Below are 6,000 nucleotides of genomic sequence, written 5' to 3'. Positions count from 1 at the left end.
ATTATAATGTATAATACATTATATAACATATGTTATACATTAATGTATAATTCTATCATTGCATAAATTATTTTTAAATTTGTTTTCAGTTATAGTTGATGTAAAATACTATATTAATTTTAGGTGTACAACATAGTGAATAGACCTTACAAAGTGATCACCCCAATAAGCCTAGAACTGATCTGGAACCATATATAGTCATTAGATTATTATTCACTATATTCCCTATGCTGTACTTTAGATCCCCATAACTATTTTTATAACTGAATATTTCTACTTCTTAATCCCTTCACCTTTTTCACCCATCCCCCAGACCTCTCTCCCATTCAGTGATCATCACTTTTTCTCTGTATCTAGGAGTTTGCTTCTGGCTTCATTTTTCTTTTTCTTTTTTTTTTTTTTGATTCCAGATATAAGTGAAATCATAAGTCTGTCTGACTTATTTCACTTAGCATAATACCCTCTAGGTCCATCCATATTATCTATAATTCTTTATCAAAAGAAATATACATACTTCAAAAATAAAGACAAAATAAATTATTACAAGAAATATAAGACGTTAAGCCAGAGAGAAAGCACTAAGAGAAATTAATCCAGCCAAAAGCACTAATATAAATGCTACATTAAAAAAAAAAGATTTTTTTAGACAAAGATATAAATTAATGGTGAAATTATAAACTTTTTAACACATAATGCTAAAAAATAGATATATTTAGGAAAAAACCGTCAATTTCTACCAAACACCGCATATAAAAATTTACTTCCAATAGATCATAGATTTAAAGATAAAAGCTAAAACAATAAAAATTACAGAATATACTGGACTTATCAGAGGGACCACTTCATATATTATATAAATGCGTAACCACTGAGCTGTACACCTGAAACTAATATAAAATAACATTGAATGTCAACTATAAGTAAAAAAAAAAAATATATATATATATATATATATATATGTACGTATAGTCACAGGGTGTAAAGTACAGCATAGGGAATATAGTCAATGGTATTATAATAGCTATCAGTATCAGATGGGTAGTAAACTTGTTGGGATTATCACTTTGTGAGGTATTTTAATGTCTAATCATTATGTTTTTGTACACCTGAAACTAATAATAAAAAAGTACAGAAGAAAATATAAATGGGTTATTTTTACCTTATTTTTATAAACCTTTATGTAGTTTACTCAGAAAATGTTCTACTATTTGTTAAAAATGGTAAATGGACTTCATTAATAGTAAAATTTTTCATCAAAAGACTGTTAAAAATGAAAAAGTAAGCCACATGCTGTGAAAAAAATATCCATAATGAACTTATTTGACAAAGGACTTTTATCAGGAGTATATATTGAATTTTACACCTCTCTAATGAAAATACAAACAACCTAACTTGCTAGGATAAAGCATAAAGACATCCTGAAACATTGTGGCTTAAGATAATTGTTTTATTCCTTTTCATAACTATGAGAATTCACTTCAATAACATGAGCTGTTTTTCTTCCAGTGATACAGCAGGAGCTGTAGTCAACCTAGTTCTTGACTGGGCTAGAATGACAAAGATAGCCTCTCTTTCCAATAGGATACTTGGTCTTTGTGCATAGCAGTTGGTATGATAAAAGACTAAAGCAGAAGTTTCCAGACTTCTTTAGGTTTATATCTGGAACTGGCACAGTATTACTTCTACCGCAATAAATTGGTTAAGATGTGTCACAGGGCCATCTGGAATAAAATGAGAGAGGACACTATTTAAGGCATGAATAACAGCAGGGGTGTTTCATTGGGAACCATTTTGGGGAACTACATGTAACACACCCAATTAAAAAAATATATATGGGCAAAGCCTTGAGCAGGCCCTTCACAAAAGAAAGCACAAGATGGACGATATACATATAAAATGTTGGTCATCCTCATTAGTTACAAACTAAAGCCACCATAGAATATCATTCACACCCACTAAAATGGCTAAAACTGCCAATAATTGGTAAGGATGTGGAGAAATCGGAACATTTATATATATATATATATATATATATATATATATATATATATATATATATATATATATATATAGCTGATGAGAGTTTAAAATAGTGCAAATGTGTTGGAAAGCAATTTGGCAGTTTCTTATAATAAAGTTCTACATATACCTACTTTACGACTCAACACTCAGATATGTATTCATGACAGTTGAACAACTGTTAATGAAAAGATTTATAGAACACATTTATAGAATTTTTATTTCTAATAGCCAAGCCTACAACAATCAAAATGTCTCTTAAGAGGTGACTGTATAAATAAACTATGGTATCTGCTAAACATGGAAAACTACTCAGCAATAAAAAAAGAACAACACACAGCATACACAAGAACATGGCTGAGTTTTAAATTCTATTGAACAAAAGACGCCAAACACAAATAAAAGCATACTATTACACTTTAAATTTCAGGAAGGTCTAGAATGGCAAAATTAAACTAAAGTAATAAAAATTATGTTAAAGGTTTTGTAGGGAGAAAAGAGTGATAGATTGACAGCATATGGGTACAACAGAACTTAATAAGGTGATTTGGACATTGGTTATATTTTTCTATATGTTTCAAGTCTTGATTAAGGTGAAATTTATATATATATCTATATATCTATATCTATATCTATATATATATCTATATCTATATCTATATATATATATATATATATTTCATAACTTATAAACTATTTGCTTTAAATCTACCCAGTTTATTTTATGTATTTTATCATATATAAATAACATTGATTTAAAATCTCATGAACTCTATAGTCTATTTAATAGTCATTAAAATAGAATATGTTGAACATTTTAAACTGTTTTCATTTGTAAGCATAACTATTTTCATGTCATTTATTTTAATTCTGGTTAAGTTTCTTGCATATATCTTAGTGATACAGACATGACAGCTAAAATCCTAATTATATCAAACAGTTTCAGAAGATAAAAATTATAATAAAAGGCTCAAGAAAAGCTTAGGAAAGTGTATTTTCTATTTTATAGAGAAAATAACTGAATCTGCTTTTCAAAAACTTGGAAAATTAAATGGCAACAATAGGTGATATATTAATCCTTCATTAACTTACAACTGAATATGAAAATATGGACATTTATGTAGCAATACCATATAAAGAATAGTAGTCTTGCACGTATCCTCACAGGTCTCAAATAGATTGTAGGAAATCTTGCAAAACTTGTATATATTGTCTGTACCTTTAGAGATTTTTTTCTGATTAAAGTTTACTATTAGTAAAGTCATATAGATTTAAGGTGTACAATTCTATAATACATCATCTATATACACATTGTGTGTTCACCACCCAGAGTCAGTTCTCTTTCCATCACCACATATTTAATCTCCTTTACCCTCATCTACCACCCCCTCTCCCCTTACCCTTTGGTAACTGGAGATTCTTAAATTAATAAGTTCATAAGGTGACTAGACAAGATACAATTTCACTTTAAAACGTCATTCCAAAGTACATGGTAGAGAGCCTGAGTCATCCTGTGTACTGCCATCAACAATGTAAGGGGGATAGAAAGATGCTAAGCAGCATATACTAACAATATGGAATGACATACTGAAAATTACAAAGGAGTCCGTCCCCAAAAATAGAAACAAAAACCTACATTTATTTTGTGTAATTTTACTCATTATCTTATATATAGATATGAAGGCTTGAGTGTTCACATCCAGATAACTCTATATGAAATTTCAGCATCATTATCGAGACATTTTTAAGAATCTCCCTTTGAGGTTTTCATGAAAAGAAACTTAAAACTTTAAGTTGGGTAAACAGTAACTCTGTGTTCTTAAGGAAACAGATTTTACTTTTGTTTAAAAGAAATGTGGAAAATCTCAGTTCCAAATTTGCTTTTTCTTGTGTTTTTACCTAGAAATTTTTATTGTTCTAATAGAAAGAGCTTTTAAGAACACTACTTTAAATAAATGGTAAATTAATAGAAGCCTCAATTGGGATTTTTAAAATACAAATCCTTTTAATTTCAGTTAGTAGTTTATTCCAGATTCCTAAGGAGGCATGAAAAGTGTGCTTGTCTGCCTTTGTATACACACACAGACACACACACACACACACACGCACACGGCATGATGATGCATAATCGATTTTCAAGTGGTGTATTCTATAACCATACAAAAGTAGAAACATTAAATTTAATTTGTGGAGTCTTAAACAGTGTACCCAATTATAGGAGATTCCACAAAAGTGAAACATGTTATGTCCAAGTTAAAGTCCATTGAATCCAACTTGGAACATCCTCATGTGTGTGGCCAATGTTTTTCTAATAGGAAGCTGAAAAGTGAATTTTAAAATATTATCATAGGGCCGGCCGAGTGGCTCAGTTGGTTAAGAGCTCGCTCAAGAGTTTGAGCTCTGAGCAACAGCAGTTCGATGCCCAGCCCGAGCTGAGCAGCCGCTAAGCTGCCAATAGGTAGCAGGATGGCTCAGCTAAAAAAAAAAATAATAAATAAATAAAATATTATCATAACTGTGAGTAGTAAATGAGTAAAACTGAATTATATACTTAAAAAAAAGTATTACACTTGAAACCTATGTAATTTTACTATCCATTGTCACCCCAATAAATTTTAACTATTGTAAAAAAGGAGGATTAAAAGATATCTTTAGCTGTGTGTACTACAATGAGTAGATAGAAATCATTAGAATTACATAATTCTCTAAAATTAGGATATCCAATATTAACTTTATGATATATTAAACTAGTGAGGATTTGTTATTTACTTCATGCTTATTTCTTCTATTGGGTACATTTATCCACATTGGATAACACTGTCCCAAATGTACCTGTCTCAGTCTTCAATTCCTTCCAACTCTGTTAATATTTAAATATTTTGAAGATTTTAATAAGAAAAGCTTCAAATTACTTTCATATAAAACATTTAGGAAGGTTTAGTTAAACAGGAGAACTTAAGATCCACTAGGGCTATTTTGCAAACTTTCCCCACAACACACGCATTGTATAACTTTACCTATGTTACCTTTGTCTCACACATCTCAGGTACTTCATTCCCACTAGAAAGAATGAAACCCTAAAGGCTCAGTGAGCTTTAACTCATTTTATTACCTCCAAGGTCACATTAATAGAAAAATTAGTTAATATTCTGTTTCCCTTCCCTCTCACCAACCATTATTGACAATGATAAAACAACTGCAATAACAACAAAATATGAACACTTTTAATGGGAATAATATATTCTAATGATACTTGAATGATATAAAAGTCATGAGAACAAAACTCTTTGCATCATTAAAGACAAAATTAGGTAACAGACTGGAATTTGTAAAATGGAAATATCTGGCCACAAATAAATAACTGCAGATATTGGGAGAGAAAAATCTTACTGGAATCTACAATGTGGTCTGAGATTTTCAGAGGTGACCTACAGGGTGTTTGATGAAATTGAGAATATTATCCAGAGAGATCACAGCCGAGCATTGAAACTCAGGAAGTGATATCTGATAAGGAAATTTAGGATTAACTATTGTGCAATGAAAAGCTCTTCTGGGTCTTCCTTAGAGTAATATGATGAGGAGCTGATACTCTGGGAAATTGCCTGCCCTGTCCTCACTCTCCTTGCTTGCCTGGTGTGGCTGAGGAAGTTAGAGGAGTTGTGGGGGGAGCAAAAACAAAACAGTAGCCCACCTAATATTTGATTTATGGTGGGTAAAAAAAGAACACCTAGTCTAAAAGTTATCAACATTGTACTCTGAAGTAATAGATAGGGCTTCACACAGGAAGAGAAGCAAATTTGTGAGTATCCCAGTAAATAAAAAGGTGAAGCGCTTGAATATCTTGTCTTTCAGTTTTAGACTCCATTTTCACTTCATATATAAAGTTCATACATAAAGATAAAAAACTGATCAATTGCCTCAGAAAAAGGGAGATTTTCAGTTGCACCCTGGCTTCATCAAAACAAAAAAACAGTGACAGCT

This window comes from Hipposideros armiger, unplaced genomic scaffold (genome assembly GCF_001890085.2).
Source record: "Hipposideros armiger isolate ML-2016 unplaced genomic scaffold, ASM189008v1 scaffold_325, whole genome shotgun sequence".
NCBI lineage: Eukaryota > Metazoa > Chordata > Mammalia > Chiroptera > Hipposideridae > Hipposideros > Hipposideros armiger.
The sequence above is the reverse complement of the archived record's forward strand: the minus strand, read 5'-3'. Positions refer to the sequence as shown.